We start from the raw sequence: 17,412 nt of genomic DNA, 5'->3' as shown, positions 1-17,412 counted from the left end.
CAGTTCGGCAGGTGATGAATAAGATTTAAGTTATCCAGCTACAGAAACAACAAGATGCCAGATGATTCCTAAGACCTCTCTGTGATATTTTAAAGAGGCACTAAAAGCCCTGTATTGATTTGGGGGAAGACAAACGAAACCAAAAAACCCCAAAGGAACAAAACGTGACCACCCTTCCCCTTAATGTCTTCTTCTCATACTGAGAACTAGTGAAGTGCAAAAAACGACTAATAGAGTAGGATACCTTGATCACTCTATTGCTTTATCCCATTTATAATTCTTTGTAGCACTCATAACTGTACATTATACTATATTACATCACATTTGGTTATCTGTCCATCTGTCTGTCCTATTTGTCTGTCTTGCTTCCCCCACTGAAATGGAAGCTCCATGTGGGCAGGACCTCTGTCTTGTTCACACTCTAGCACATTCTATAAGTACTAAAAAAAAGTTGCTGAATGACTACGGGGAACTCAAGTCATATGCCTTTTTATTTTTATTTTTTCTTGCGGTACGCGGGCCTCTCACTGTTGTGGCCTCTCCCGTCGCGGAGCACAGGCTCCGGACGCGCAGGCTCGGCGGCCATGGCTCACGGGCCCAGCCGCTCCGCGGCATGTGGGATCTTCCTGGACCGGGGCACGAACCCATGTCCCCTGCAGGCGGACTCTCAACCACTGAGCCACAAGGGAAGCCCCACATGCCTTTTTTAGATAGAGCATTTCCAACTGCCCAACTTCCCCCAGATCCCTTCTCCTGCAGGCACCTGCTCTTCAGCATTATCCACCAGCAGGACCATCTCTTAAATCAGTTTCACTGAACTTTTAGTCTTCAGCTCCACTCTAGACCCTTCCCAAGTCCCCACCTTCTGTACTCATAGCACCAGAACAGCCCAGTCTTGGGAATCATTTCCAGGGGTCAGTTTCAATCTAGGGTGCTGGAACTTCCTTCGAGGCATGTGGCTTCAGGCAGTATCAACGGTCACTCTGTTTACCTGGTCCACACAGCAAGAACATGCCCCCTAATCCCAGACCTGTTTCTTGATTGGATCGATTTGATGTACCTCTAATTTAATTTGCACCCAGATACTGGGGATGTCTGGAACTAATCTGATGATCTTTAAACTATTATGCTTCCCATGTATGTCTCAGCTGCCAATATCATATCGGGGGACTTTAATGTGAAATAATAACTTTAATTGCCAGTGGCTTCAAACTTCTTACCATATTCCTCATTATTACAGTGCTGGGAACAGACAAGCGTTTGGCAGCCTAGGGGACACACAGCCATTGCCGCCAACCAGACAGTGGCTTTAGGGGTCAGCTGGGCAGTCAGTCCTGTTACACAGAGAACTACAGAATATTTTATTTTGTCTGTTCTATTCAGAGACTATATCCCAAGCACCTAGTGTGCAGTGGGTGCTCAATAAGTGGCTGTGGATTGAATGAATACACCAAAATCTTGGGAATCTCTAAGTTAGAGTACAACAGCATTTCTTAGCTTAAAACCTGATAATGAACATCAATAACATGGCATTTACTGAACTACATCTAGAACGCGAGTGAAACGTATCAATTTCTAAACGGTTTGGGGGGAGGGAATTATAAATTAAAATTCTTGCTATTGGAAGAGTTCTAGCTTACTACCCTTGCTGCCATGGAAATGACAAATAGACAACATAATTACAGACTGCCAGTAATTAACATACACCCAGCTAGAGCAAACATGAAAATTTAAAATGAACAATTATATACTGAAAAAGAGACTGCGAATGATCCACTGGGGGAAAAGGCAGAAATCTATGAATGAGATGGTGTTAAACAGTCAGATGTGGGCTTCCCTGGTGGCGCAGTGGTTGAGAGTCTGCCTGCCAATGCAGGGGACACGGGTTCGAGCCCTGGTCTGGGGGGAATCCCACATGCCATGGAGCAACTGGGCCCGTGAGCCACAGCTACTGAGCCTGCGTGTCTGGAGCCTGTGCTCCGCAGCAAGAGAGGCCACGTTAGTGAGAGGCCCATGCACTGCGATGAAGAGTAGCCCCCGCTTGCTGCAACTGGAGAAGGCCCTCGCACAGAAACGAAGACCCAACACAGCCAAATTAATAAATTAATTAATTGAAAAAAAAAAAGAACAGTTAAAAAAAAAAAGAAATAATCATAAAAAAAACCCAGTCAGATGTAATCCACTCTACTTTCCTCCTCCCTAAGAGCTTTTCCAGCCAGGCGCAGTGACTTTTTCCTGTCAAACCAGTGGAACCAGAGCGCTGAACTGGTATCTCCAAGCAGGCAATTTTCCTAGTTGTAAATAACGAGCAGCTTTGTGGGAATCAATTAGGAGGCTCCCATTTCTTCTCGATGAGTCTTATTTCACTCTATCCATCTTCCTTCGCTAATTTCTTAAGTTGGGTTTAAGGGATGCAGAGAGAAAGATTATTTGTTTTGATCTCTCAGACTTCTTGGGGGAGGCAAGGGGAGGAGCAGAGTTTTCAGATCTTTCTCACTAAGAATTCAAGTAGAATACTTTCAAGTCACTCTCCCTTTTCAAGGCCCGAAAACTGGATGGGCATTGAAACTACATGGGCATTATGTACTATGTCTAGCAACAGAGGCTTAAAGCCTTAAGAAAATGATGGTCACAAGACAAATGAAATCAATGTGGGTGCAAATAAACTTTTATTGCAAAGACGCAGATGGTCTGCAAAAGTCACAATCTCATATAACACGGTCATCTCATGAATCCATTGTTTAGTCTTAGCCCATGGCCCTGTCACTCGTTGGGTTTATGGTGATGGCAATAATAGTCCTGATCAGAACAATGACACTAATACGGGAAGCTGTCAATTACTGAAAACCGGTCATGTGCTCGATACTTTACTATGTTCTTTCTATTGCTCAGAACAGCCTGGCAACATCAGTATTATTATTCCCATATTACAGACGAGGAAACTGTGGTCCAGAGAGGTTTGCATGGTTTGCAAATTCTGGAGCCAAGAAGATTTGAACCCAGGTCAATGTCTAAAGAACTAGTTGATCCCAAAGATAATCTTGTCCCATGATGCCATGTTCTCTCTTTTGTTCAACCAGCAAAAACTGGTAAAGCCCCACTATTGGGCAGGTATTCCCCCTACTAAGTCTGAGGCTTGCTGAGGAACTCGGCATGCCGTCACCTCAACAACAATGGGGAGGAAGAAAGGGACCAGGTAAACGAAGTCGGCCTCCACAGCTGACGCGGGGCCTTTTCCCAGGTACCCGGGCTTCTCAGTAAACATCCATCAGATCTCTCCCCCAGCTAAAATATTCCCAATTGTAGAAATGACTGGCACTTGGATCATTACCTCTTTGGAAAATAAGGTGCAGTAAGAAAAGAAAAATTCAATGGGGGAAAGAAAAAGAGCAGCGGGCACAAGGAGGGAACATACAGAAAAAAATATAAATGGCCTTCAACCTCACTCAATTAAGGAACTGAACCAACAAAACGCCACTTTGCAACCCTATCTGTAGAATGTCCAAGACCAGAGGATACTTTAATCCAGCCGCACAGTGAAAAACTCCGGAGTCCCAAAAAAGGATAGCTCTATATGCATTGATACAGAAAGATCTTTATGATCAGAATAATGCATATGGTACGTCCCCGTCTGCATAAATGTGCACACATACTCAGGTGTGTAAAGGCATCGGCTATCAAACGGCACGTAAGAAACTGATCATGCCGGTTACCTCTGAGGAGGGAGACTAGAGCTGTATTTCTTTCACAGGAGGATGACAGTTTTCACTATATATCTTTTTGTACTTTACGATTTTTTTTTTTTTTTTTACAACATATTAAAAAGAAAGGGAGAAACAAAGCGGAGTGGTGAAGAGCAGGTAGTGACTCGCCTGGGGTCTCACAGATGGTCAGTGGCTGGGCCTGGCCCCCAGAACCCTGACTGTCAGCCCAGTACTCTTTCTATGGCAGCAGCATCTATATAGACAGTTTGATTCTCTACACCTCACTCAATACTCGCCACCCACAATGCTCACTCTTGGAGAAACTGCACCAACTTCCCCAGCTCCATGATTTTGTTAGTTAGCACTGACTGATACGCCACGGTTTTCCAATTAGCGCCATCCCCCATATTACAGACAATGCAATCCTTTGAGCAATGAGTAGGGGATGACACTGGCTGGACCAGTCAGAACTCTGTCCCTGTGACACACTCTACTCAAAGTGATGCCCTATGGCTTGAAGTCCAACTAAAACATTTACATGGATTTTAGGTTTCTATATAGAAAGTTCGTGCTGAGGTTAAGTCCTCATGACGTGCACAAATATTTCTCAACATGGATTATTCCCAGCAAATTTTCCACTTCAGGCCAACGTGTAACCAGCCACTTCCCTATTAACCACCTACTGCCCTCCCTACAGACCCATGAGGCATCGGCTGTCAGCTTGTAGAGATAAAGCCCAAACCTAGTACCATGGTTGGCTCTGCATTCTGGAGTCAGCCAGAACAAGTGACATGACAACAGGTGACACACTGTCCTTCCAGCCTCAGTTTCCCCATCTATAAAGTGGAGACATCAGTGGTTCTGTGGAAACAGTAACTGGAGCTACTCATACTGTTGATTCCTCTCGCCCAGCTAAGCAATAGGCAGTTGACTATAAATTGCTTTTGGGGGTTCCCCTCAGAAACCCAAGCTCTGGAATATGCATTCAGATTCCTGCAGAAGCGTGTGGGGCATCACTGAAGGCTGCATGAGGAGTCAGGGTCGCCGTTCTTCTCACAAAAATATACAAACACAGCCCTACTGCAGGTGTCAGGTCCATTCACACCGAGCCTCTTTCTCTGGAGCTGCGCCTTCCCTCGCCAACGGGGAGAGCCCCTGGTTGCCATGATACACGTCATGAGACGGCTCTCCTGGATCAGCTGACTGGACGGGGTGTGTGTGTGTGTGTGTGTGTGTGTGTGTGTGTGTGTGTCACATGACTACAGTTGTTCCAATCAGAATTCCCATTGCTCCTCGGAATTGGGAACTGAGACCAAAAGATGGCTGGTCCACCTGGGCTGCTCTCGTCTATAGAGGATATTTAGCTTGAAAGCTACCGATGACCACTGACCAATTCCCACACAACGTTAGAGAAAACACAGAGGACGCACAGAAAGAAGCAGCGAGGAGGTGAGCGCTGCCTGCGTTCTTGGCAGCCGTCTGGTGCCTCCCAGCTACAAGCCTGGCCTTGGGGTCCTGAGACCCTTGGTACTGCCTCCAATAGGTCTCTATCTTTATATGTATTTCTTCTTGAGCTAGCTGCTTTCTGTTACTTGCAACCAAAAGAGGCCTAAGGCATTCCTATTTCCATCTCTGCAGATCCCAATCAGCATTTCAGAACAGCCTGCAGATGGCACTTTCCATTCTGAGACAAAGAATTATTATTCTAAAAGTGCTGAATTTGTGCTCTTACCTTTATCTTGCCTGATTGCATTACTCAAGCAGAAAGAGCTGTGAGGAATAATAACAATAGAGATACCATTAAAGTAAAATATTTGACACTCATGAGATTAAAAGCCGAATACAATAATCTTCTCATAATCGTTGCAGGATATGCAGCACTTAAGCAACAATTACACTGGGAAAATGCCGAGACTTGATGCTTAAGTAGCAGGGAAAAGCAAAGGAGAAAGTCAGGAAATCACCATAAAAAGAGAAGGGAGTATTATCCAATCTAAATACTGCGTGTATTATTACAAGAGTTCTACCTTTTCCTATCAATGCTATACAAAAAAGTAATAATAAAAAACAATCCAAGAATACACACCCTCAACCAAAACACTCTAGTGAAAGAGCTATTTTTAAAAACCATGTGCGGTATTCACATAGTGGTACCATAGTCCATTAATCAGGGTGCTTGCGTGTGTGTGTTTTTTAATAGCTTTATTGAGGTATGATTTACACTTTCTCTATACAAGAGTTTCTTCAACCAGTCTCGCCCCCTGATGGGAGAGAGAAATGAAATGGTCCAAGCTGGAAACCAGAACCTGGTGGGGCAAGAAGCTGGGGTGAGGCCAATTCCGAAACAGGAGGAGACAAACCCTCCCTCCTAGGAGGTTGGGGGTTCACATCCCCGAAGAGTCATACAAGCGATTGTGAGGAAGTATGTATGTATTTTCACAGACAGAACATCGTTTTTAAAAGGCAAAGTACAGATGCCATGTCAAAATATCTCACGACCAAGAGGAAACCTCTGAGCCACCACCTTGGGAAATGAGTAGCCATTTAAGACACCCACAATCTCTTTGGGCTAAGTCAGATTTCTACAACATGGGTTTTATTTTTAACGTTCTTTTTAAAGAGCTGATTCTTCATTCAGGATGCATACAATGAAAGCAGCACAAATACCCGTACTGTATCATAAATAGCCTCTGTTGAGGAGGGCTGGGAGTATCACAACATATTTTAACCCAGATACAGCTTTGACAACCCCTGTATGTTCTTTCATAACCTCTAAGCATCAGCTTTGCTGTGTTATTTTATATGAATACATCCTTGATGGCTGCAGCGATAGACAATGAGGCCATATTATGACTCCATGGACACATAATAACGCTGCCCTTTTCTTCTCTGAGAGGGTTTATTTTCCTTCTTCTACAGGTAAGTGCGGTAAACCTGACATCACGGAATGCAACTGAAGTAGTAAATGATCAATGTCAACCACAATAACAGTGCTTCAAAAAATTACCTCAACAATCCTACTTTTGCCATTTTCCATGACCTACGGAGGTGAGGGAGCGGCGCGAATGGGCTCCCGCAACTCTGAGGGAGGATCTAAACACAGCCGTGTCTGCCTTGCATCCGCCAATAGACCCATGTGAGCGCTCTCCCTGACACGCCTCAATTCACATAAGAGCTCCCCTAAGTCCATCTCGCAGGAGAATGAAAACAGTAAAAAGCTGTATTCAGCCCTGGCTACACAAGAAAATCTCTCTGCACTGATGCTATAACGGAGATGCTCAGAGAAAAAAGTTACAACAAACCAACCTGCAAAATCCAACTCATTGTCAACTAGTAGAGACATGCAGTTAATCTTCACACCAAGTATCTAGAAATCCTATTTGTACAGAATTGAGGCAAAATCACCCTGAGAAACCAAGCAAAATGAAATCAAGTTTCAGCAAAAGACAAAGTATTTTCTTAGGCAGAAACGTATCGTATTGGTACTCGTCTTTCCTGACCTTAAATCTGACCTTATAATACAAAGGCAACCCAAGGCAAGGTCCCCAAATAATCCAGGAGTCTTGAAATATTTTCCCTTGTCTACCCCATACCTACAAATGCCATCTACAAGTCCTTCTACGAGTCCTATCTTCAGGAAGCAAAGACACACAGGAATCTGCCTATGGCCAAGTATGTTCAGAGTTCACCTACCAACTGTCGTGAAAATCTTATCAAGTGTGAAGGGTATGAAAAGGCAAATTTACTAGACTTGTTTTAGGTTTGTTGTCTGATTTCCCATTAGGCTCTGGGCGTGTGCTAATATGGAAGCTGACATATACATACACAAAAAGAAATCTGCCCTTCAGGATATGATGTGTATAAGAATTTCACTTCAAAGGAGACCACAGAGAAAAACACGTACCTTGTCTTCTTATGGCTACAAGAGTGAAGACTCCCCAGACTTAACTTTCTCCTTAAGATTATAGAAAAGGGAAACACACAAGAAGTTCAGATCAGGGCATGTGAAAACCCCATTATCCTTCATACACATACAAAAATGTGTCAGAAGAGCTTCCGGAGAGGGCTTTTGGCATGGATGATCAAATGTTAAAAACCAGAGGGGCCCTTCCGAATCATCTAAGTCCAACTTCCTGACTTCAGGTAGGAAGTCAGGAAGCAGTGAAGCACGTGCTTCCTAAATGAGCATGTGTGTGCTCATTTCCTTTAACTCATATTAACGGAGCACCTACCATATGCCAAGTACTGTTCTAAATGCTGGGAATACAGCAATGAACAAAGAAGAAAGTCCCGGCCTTAAGGAGCTGATATTCTAGGGGTGTGATGAGGAGATGGAAAATAATCAAGACTTATATTGTCAGGTGGATGGAAGTGCTATGGGATACACAGTAGGGGTTGCTGAGTGAATTTCACAGATGGGCAAACTGAAGCTTCAGAAGTTGCAAAGCTAGTCTGAATTCAAAGCAGCAGCAGAACCGGATAACCTAAGTTCTGGGCTTTTTATGTTTTTATGCAGCAAAGGAATACCAAAACGCTAATAAGTACAAAGGAAAAATTAAGTGTAATGCACACACATCCTATTTTTGGAAGCACATGCAAAAGATACACAGGTGGGCATCGGTCACGTTCTTCCTGTTTCCGTCTTTAGGATGCTGCAGTGATCTATCAACTGAGAGCTGACAATTCTCACCCTGCAACTCGAAATAGCAAAGAAGTGTTCTGGGGCATAAAATACTCCAGGGCAAGAAATGTTTTCTTGTTTGAAAGCAAGAAACAATATTCACTACAGGTTTCTCATTTAAAAATTTTTTGGGCTTTTAGTGCTTGAAAAAGGCGCTGGAAGGAAAAAAAAGAAAGAGAGAGAAACAGGAGCTTGGCTTTTCTCGTCCCCGTCTCTTGAACTGGATATTTCTTGCGGTATACATTTTTCCACCATTTGGAGCGCCTAGCCTCAAGATTACAAATCACTTGTGAAATAAACTAAAGAAGACTGTCTCATCCACCAGGGCCCTCTTCTGGAAAAGCAGTTCCGTGAGAAAGAAGCAATTTTCAGGTAAAAGAGACATAACAGAATGCATCAAAATTCACATTTCTCCCTCCTTCTCCCCCAAAAGTGGAGCTTTTCCCTGTGTGTGCTCTGTAAGTGGTCTGGTTAAACACACATGCGTGCACGCACACACACACACACACACACACACACACACACACACACACAAATTCTGGAGGACCCCAGCAGGGAAGGGGGCCCCCTGAGACACATGGTAAGCAGCAAGGGGACAGAGCCCCACCTGCCCTACCCATTCCGCATGCTGCAAGCCTACAGGCGCCCTCTCTGAGAGCTCAGGATCAGAGCGAAAATTCCAGCAGGCCAATGACTTACAAATTTGATTTAAAAAATGATCATTTTGGGGGCGTGGTGGCGGAGCGATGGCTAAAGGGTATGGGCTTTTTTTTTTTCTTTTGAGGTGATAAGAATGTTCTGAAATGAATGGTGGTGGTGATTGCACAACTCTGTGACCATACTAAAAACCAGTGAATTGTATGGTATGTGAATTAACACCTGAATAAAGCTGTTACCAAAAAAAAGGTCAACATTTTCATCAACCCCAAAACATCAACAGTCTTTCCCATTACATTACCCTAATGGTAAGAGGCCACCGCTGAGAGCTGCTGTTCACATTTTAATTGTTTTACATCTTTAAATGAAAAGATATACTTTCCCAGGGCATGATTTCCTCCAGGCCTGGGTGTCTGCACTACAGCAGATCAGAGGCCCATGAGGAACATACCCCAGGGCTGAGGTCCTTTACCCTGAAACAGTGGGTTTCACATATTCCTATGCTCAGTGTTCTGAAGGCCCCAACGAAGGGCAATTAGAGAGAGTGGGGAGAATCTTGGCTTAGTCCCTATCTCTTAACTCACATTGTTTGGGGAATGGAGCTGCATAGCTGAAGAAAAGAGAAGACAGGACATGGTTGAAAAAGCTCAAATCTGGATTACTGAGAAAATCAAATTAAATGAATATTATCTCCTCTCCCTCCAATTTCAGGGTGTAGAATATAGGGAGAGACTTTATTTCCTTCCTTCCTTCCACTCATCAAATATCCATCCACCCAACTGTCCATCCATCCATCCACCCATCCTTTATCAAAAGTTTCCAGTGCAAAAACAGAGATACAAATAAAATAACTTCTGTAAATTGAAAAGTGTATATAGAACTTAAGTATGATTATTGTAATCAAACCTGAAGGATATCCTTTTTACCTCTTTGCCCTCATATCCACACCTGGGAACTAAGAAAACTTTGATGAGTAAAACCAAAAAAACTGGGTTATTAGTGGAGCTTTATGGAATCCAGGAGAGCTAGGAGAGGGCAGAGAAGAATTACTAGAAAATGTCAAATTAGATCGTACTTCCAGGTCCAATTAAACAGACAATTCGGTAAGTTTACACCTTAGGCTTGAATTATGTTAAGGAGAGAGAAAAAGTCGTATAGTTCAAGGCCTCTGCTAAGAGATTATGGTAAACAGCCAAGTCTGACCACCTCTACTGCCAGCACCCTGGTCAAACTGCCATCATCCCTCACCTGGATTATGACAGTAGACTCTTAACTGAATTCCACTTCCACAGACCCCGCCACTTGCCCAGCTATTCTGTCCTCCACTCTCCAGGGTGATCTTTTGCTTGTGTGTTTGTTTTACATTTTTTTTTAACTGTTTATTTTATATTGGGGTACAGCCGATTAACAATGTTGTGACAGTTTCGGGTGCACAGCAAAGTGACTCAGCCATACATAGACACGTATCCACTCTCCCCCAGACTCCCCTCCCATCCAGGCTGCCACATAACATTGAGCAGAGTTCACTGTGCTACACAGTAGGTCCTTGTTGGCTATCCATTTTAAATACAGCAGTGTGTACACGTCAATCCCAAACTCCCTAACTTTTTTTTTTAATTGGGGTATAGTTGTTTTACAATGTTGTGTTAGTTTCTGCTGTACAGAGAAGTGAATCGGCTATATGTATACATATATCCCCTCATTTTTGGATTTCCTTCCCATTTAGGTCACCACAGGGTTCTGAGTAGAGTTCCCTGTGCTATAAAGTAGGTTCTCACGTGGAATCTAGAAAAATGGTTCAGATGAACCTATCTGCAAAGCAGAAATAGAGACACAGATGTAGAGAACTAACATATGGACACCAAGTGGGGGAAGCGGGGTGGGATGAACTGGGAGATTGGGATTGACGTATATCCAGGGTGATCTTTACAAAAAGCGTACCAGATTAAGTCTTGCCCCTCCTCAAAACCCTCCAACAGTTTCTCATCATAATTAGAATAAAACCCCAGTCTCTATTTCATGATTTATGATGATCTGACCTCTGCTTGCCACTCCCAATTCCTTTCCTACAACCTTCTGTCTTGTTCATACCTCTCCAGCCACATTGATATTGCCGTTCTTTCAACAAGCCACGATTGTTCCTGCCACAGGGCCTTTGCGCTTGCCCTCTGCCTAAAAAGCTCTTCCCCTACATGCTGACATGACTGGTACCTTCTCATCATTTTGGTTCCTACATCAATTATTCAGAAAGGCCTTTCCTGGCTACCTTCCCTAAAATAGCACCCTAAGACCACCACTCTATCCTTGCCTTGCTTTATTCTTATTTATGGCAAGTATCCCCACCTGAGATCACACTACATATTCATTTCTCCATCTGTTTGCTTTCTGTCTTCCCACTAAAATATATATGTCACAGGGTAGAGACCTTAGTACTTATTCACTGCTGGTTTCCTGAGGGTCTAAGACTGTCACTAACATACAATAGGCATTTTATAAATGTGCAAATAGATGATTCTGATCTTAGTTCTACCCTCCACACTTCCGCATTTTAGTATTGTTTTGCTTTTCGTCAACAGAAGCAAATGATCTATAATCAGTGTCTAGAACAATTTTATAACTTCATTATTAATATTTTTCCCATCCCTATCTTCTCCCTTCCCTGATGGCTGGTTTTAATCAAAGGCAGCTTTCAGCTGATATGGGCCTAAGACCCTGAAAATGTAGCAACCGTTGTATTTACAGATACGACGCCCATGGGGAAGAAAGTCAAAGCTGAAACCCTAAGCACGTATCTGTGTACGGTGCGCTATGTGAAACTTGTGGAAAACTGCCTGCTTTGACCTGTTGGGGAATTGATTGAAGCATGAAATCTACTCTACCCAGAGGAATAAAATTAAAACGGCCTTAACTGTAGAAATCATTTTGGTTTGAAGGAAAATGAAAAGGCAAAAACTTCAATTAAGTAAATCTCAAGAGCAAATAATCCAAGAAACTGGTGACTTTTTTTAAAAGCCATTCTAATGGTTTAAACAGCTTATTCAAGTGGTCTACTTTAAAATGCCAGGAATTCAACCTCTTGATTTAAGAGCTCTGGAATTCAAGTGCTTCAAATTGAGAAAATAATACACAAGTAAATGGTCATAATTTCTTCTTTGTGCTTCCTGGCATTATATCCTCCAGATATACAGCTCTGTGCAGAGGCATCTTCCCTAAGTGCCTCGCGTCTCTCACGGGCAAGTGGAAGCCAGGACAAACACCACCTTGCTTGAATACTGAACACCATTCCTTAGTTGAAATTATAAAGCTCTTGCCTTAAAATTACAAACAAGCGATAAAATAAATATTTCAGGGGCTCATTTAAATGAGCCTCTTGGGAGTCTGGACTCAACAGATGGGCTGTATTCTCAAAAGCTTGCCATGGTGGAGAGGAAGGTATCTAGAAATTCCTGTGGACCCACATGGTGTATTTATAGAAGACCTGGGGCGGTCAAGGCCTCTGTTGCTGTCTTCCCTGTCACTGCTCCATCGTCCTTTTCCAAGCCCTTTCCCCTTTCATCTGACAGCGTCTTCACTTAGTTGGAATCACAGACACAGAGCTCCTCAGCTGAGTAATTCTTAGAACAGCGGCTGTCAGGTAAGGAGAATTTATTTACAAGCATTGCAGCCTTTGAAATGCTAGGAGAGCCACTCAACGATGCAGACAGACAATAGATACCTTCCAGTACGGATCTATCCAAACAGATGCTGCATTCTAGGAATGAAACAATAATTTCCCAATGTTTCATGTAGACAGAGTCATCCTGCAAGTGGGACAATTACTACACCATTCATCTGGAAAGCATTCAGCAAGCACCTACTATCCGCCAGGGACTGTGGCTGTGGAGAAAGGTCTCACAGTCGCTGAATAAGATGCTTGGGAGAAACACATGATGGTACAACGCCACAGAGGCCCAGAGGTGTGCGGGACTACAGCAGGAACTTGGATAAAATCCGACAGCTGCCGAGGAGGGGCAGACTAATTCGGAAGTCAGCCAACTATAGACAGTCCATGGGCCAAATTTGTCTGTCTCTGTATGGATGCCCTATGAGCTGACGATGGCTTATATATTTTTGAATTATTGAAAAAAAATGAATATTTTGTGACATGAATATTATATGAAATTCAAATTTCAGTGTCCGTAAATAAAACTTTACAGGACACAGCCAGAGTTTAGAAGCTGTAAAACCTAACTGTGTGATCTGCAGAGTTTACAATATTTACTGTCTGCTCTTTATAGAAAAAGTGAGCTGACTCCTCCAGTCCACTGGACTAATGCAACTGAGCAGGACTGAGGTTTTTTGTTTTTAAAAGATATAAATGTATAACTAGCTCCAGTGTACTGTGTGATGGTTAGCAATGAGACACTTTTGAGAGAATCCACAAAGACATCTGTTAGTTACAAGGTAAAACAGCCTTTGATGTCTCCTAGACCAACACTCACATTTTTCAGGTGAGGAACTGGACCCCAAGAAGCCAAGTTGCTCTGCCAGGCCCATAGGGAACGGCACAGTCAAGAAAGTGTCCTTGCTGTCCCCAAACTCATATATGTCCCATCCTGCTAACTGAAAGAAAAAAACAAAAGATCTTTACTGAGAACTATCTAAAAAAATAAAATTAGGCTTTGAAAGGGCTAGATTTTTATATTTTTCCTAACTAAGCGCCCCTACTTGAGAACCTCCTTAGAACGCACCACCTCCTCCTTCTCTAACCTCTGATCTTCTTCCCACTGTACTCTCCACTTCCCAGATGCTTCCTGCAGCCCCGTCACACCTGATAAAGGCACCGTCCCGAAATACATCCTAGGGCATCCAACCTCACTCACAAAACCACCCCTTCTGCCTGGGATCCTTTTCTTAGTTGTCTGATCCATCAGGTCCCCTAATTCTAATGCTTTTGGGGTCCCCAAGCTTTCCAAGGCCTACAAAAATGAGACCTGAAAAGCAAACTCACTGCAAAAGCACCTTGTAAATTTAAAGAAAAAAAAAATCACTTAAATGTCTCTAAAAATAACATTATACTAACCAGTCAAGAGCATAGTTTATATATAATGATATTTAATGTGGGAGGAGGTAGGTGTACCTTGTTAGTTTAGTAGGATAGAGGGGGCTGACTTGAGCTAAACAACACTTAAGATGCCCTGCTGTCCTTCTGCATAAAGACCCCACCCAACTGCCACGTCCTTTATGAAATGTTCCTTCATTTTCAAGTTATTTTCTTTGTGTTCCAATAGAATGTGCCCTTTTCGATCCATAAAATCATTTCTAGGCACAAATAATAGAATATACCTACAGAATACTACTGATATGCTATGAGAAGCACGCCGTCATCTGAACATATGGCCTTTGACCTTGAAGCATTTACAAACGAGAGGACAGAAGTCATAAAACAACTCAAAGGCATAAAGTAGCTTTGTGATACACTAGCTAAGAATTCAGACAGGTTTGGTTGAAAATGTCGGGGAGAAGTCCTTTGGAAGTACTGTATGTTGGACAGCAACCATTTACTGAGTGTCTACGAGGCGTCATTTACATGCTCAGTCATTTGAATCGTCTCCTTTACTCTTTGTAACAACCTCACAAAGTAGTGGTCCTTACACCCACTTAGCAGATGAGGAAATGGAGGTGAAGCAACTTGACAAAGGACACTCAGCCAATAACCTGGTGAACTAGAAGCCAAACCCAGGCTACAGAGCCTAGGATTACTTTTATTACATGAGCTTCTCAAACTGGGTCATCTGCTACCACCCACACTCCACCCCTGCCATGTGATGGTATTTGAAAAGCCAAGATGAAAATGATACATTTTACCTGAGCCTCCATTTTATACACAACTTTAGGGAGAGTTAGAAGTAAACAAAAACACTGTTACTTGACTAAATACACAGATACAGCATGAACAGAATATAAAATTTGCAGAGGTTTTCCACTAAAGAAATGGAAAATACAGCAGTGAATGTATTGCCCCAAGGCGAGGGGAGGTTTACGACTGTGGAAACCACCCGATTTACCCGAAGAGGGCATCGCTTTATGGAGAGACAGGCGACAAGGTGAGGCAGAGCTTGGAAGGGGGCTGTCAAGGGCACTGAGTGTCTGTGTCTTGTCTCCGCGTGGGTCTTGGTGGGCCATGCCAGCGAGAAGAGGGTGCCGCAGTGCGTTGGGCACCTGGGCCGCCACAGTTCAGCTATAAATGGCTTCGCTGCTGCCCCCGCTTGTCAGTGCTCATCGAAGCATAACGCGAGATGGCCCAGGCCTGGGGGGACGAAAAACGGAGGGCGCACGCGTGCGTGTGCAGGCATCCTCTTCCTTACTCTCGTAAGGGTTCATGGGCATCGTGGAAAAGGGCCTGCAGCAGGAACCTGACATTCACGCTAGGGCTTGAAGGTTCTGGAAGACTGAATCCAAGGAGCTCCCCAGGGAGCGCTGCCCAGGGCTGCTACATGTTTATGCTGCCTCGGGGTGGAGAGACGATTCCAGTTTTCATCACTGCATTAGGCCCGGTCCCTCCTGTTGGCCCTGAAATGCTGTCCGCGGGGGAGATCAAATGGTTCTTTCCCATGAAATAGACTGGGCTGCAGAAATCTCAACTGAGAGCACAGAAAAGATCAGATCTTATTTCACTCCCAGAGTCGTTTCTTAAGGTAAAAGTCTGGCTGGTGGGAGCTAATGCCTTTGGGCTGGAGCACCCAGAAACATGACAAATTACCAGAAGGGGACCGCAGTTCAACCTTGCTCCAAATAAAAGAGAATAAACAGAAACGTCTGTCAAGATCCTTCCTTATAAATCTTGTGCCTCCTCTTCCCTCTTTCCAGTTCCTCTGTTCCCTCTCATTAGCCATCGTTGTGTTTTTTGAGTCCCTCACTGCTTTTTTTTTTTTTTTTTTTTTTTTTTTTTTTGCGGTACGCGGGCCTCTCGCTTGTGGGCTCTCCCGTTGCGGAGCACAGGCTCACGGAGCACAGGCTCCAGGAGCACAGGCTCAGCAGCCATGGCCCACGGGCCCAGCCACTCCACAGCACGTGGGATCCTCCCGGACCGGGGCATGAACCCGCATCCCCTGCGTCGGCAGGCGGACCCCCAACCACTGCACCACCAGGGAAGCCCCCTCACTGCCTTCTTGAAATCCTCTAGGATTTCCTCATTCTCCGGCCCTCATTCAAGACTCCAGCTATATCCCTGAGGAAGTCCCTTATCCTCTCCAAGTCTCCACTCCCTCATCTGTATGTGTCCCAGAGGCTGTGCCAGACTCTATGGCAATGGGCCACACAAAGCCCTGGGCACCAGTGCTACCCACACCAGACTCAATGATGGTCAATTTCCTTGATCCGTCAAGAGCGGCCCCAGGACCCTGCTTGTTTCGGTGGAAATCCCAGCTTTGTCACAGAAGAACTGCTTGCACCTGAGCAGCTAATTCCAATTATGAAACTTGTGCTCTGGTCTCGCAATCTGTCAGAACAGGTTATAACAGTACCTGCCTGCATGGGTTTCCATGGGGTTGAGTGAATTAAAGCCAGCGCAATGCTTAGAAGAGTCCACTCATAGCGAGCAGTTAGTTCCAAATGTTTTAGCGGCCATCGCCACCATCCTATCCTACCTTTAGCAGGGCTGCGTTAATTGCCCAAACCTGGACTATTTCCCCAGTAGAACCGGGAAGCTTGCTCTCTAACCAGTGACTCAGAGGCAAGAGCCCGAGTGAAGCAGGGTGTATGGTGCTAAGAACCGTGAACCCGGACATCATGGAGCACGGCCACTCAGGTCCAGCCAGCTCCTGGCCCGAGGCAGGGTGGGCCCGGTGCTGCCGTATCTCCAAGTTGTCAAGAGAAGCCAGAAATCTGAACACTGCTGTGAAAACTCCTAATTTTAAGCACTGGCAATGAATTTATATGTTCAAAGTCACTCTGACAAACAAAACCCATCTGTGTTCCAGATCTGCCCTCCGCCCACCCCGCCCCGGCCCATCAGTCTGTGCCCTCCGCTGGGTGGGGTCATTACAAATTGTGCTTCTGAACATACGTCTCTTCCTAAGGGGCCCCAGCAGAACTTCTTGTCCTCACCTCCTCAGACCCAGAGCCCTCAAGGCCACCTTCTTTGGCCACACCCTCCCGGCTGCGGCGCAAAGTGGACCTTCTGTTGATTCTCCCCCCCCCCCCCCCACACACACAGTGCATTAGAGGCACTTAGCGGGGATCCGCAGGAGAGCTAAGTGCTTTAATGACACTCCTATATCGATTTAGAGCTTTTTTTATTCCTCCACTTGGATTTCCTGAACACAGTACATCTGTGCAGAGCACTGTCCTGGAGGCTAGGTTCCCAGAGGCCAGGGGCCCCTCCATCAA

The 17,412-nt window shown here is 44.5% G+C and overlaps 1 protein-coding gene and 1 pseudogene across 10 annotated transcripts in view; one reads left to right on the top strand and one right to left on the bottom strand.

Moving 5' to 3' along the window:
• Positions 1-17,412, bottom strand: part of FOXN3 (forkhead box N3) — a 408,764-nt gene that overhangs the window by 79,542 nt on the left and 311,810 nt on the right. The window lies entirely within an intron of this gene.
• LOC112393869 (60S ribosomal protein L9-like) overlaps positions 1-17,412 on the top strand; it is a 29,189-nt pseudogene that overhangs the window by 721 nt on the left and 11,056 nt on the right.

The sequence above is a fragment of the Neophocaena asiaeorientalis genome, unplaced genomic scaffold (genome assembly GCF_003031525.2).
Source record: "Neophocaena asiaeorientalis asiaeorientalis breed wild unplaced genomic scaffold, Neophocaena_asiaeorientalis_V1.1 scaffold152, whole genome shotgun sequence".
Taxonomy (NCBI): Eukaryota; Metazoa; Chordata; class Mammalia; order Artiodactyla; family Phocoenidae; genus Neophocaena; species Neophocaena asiaeorientalis.
Note: the sequence above shows the minus strand (reverse complement) of the source record. Positions and strands in the feature narration are given on the sequence as shown.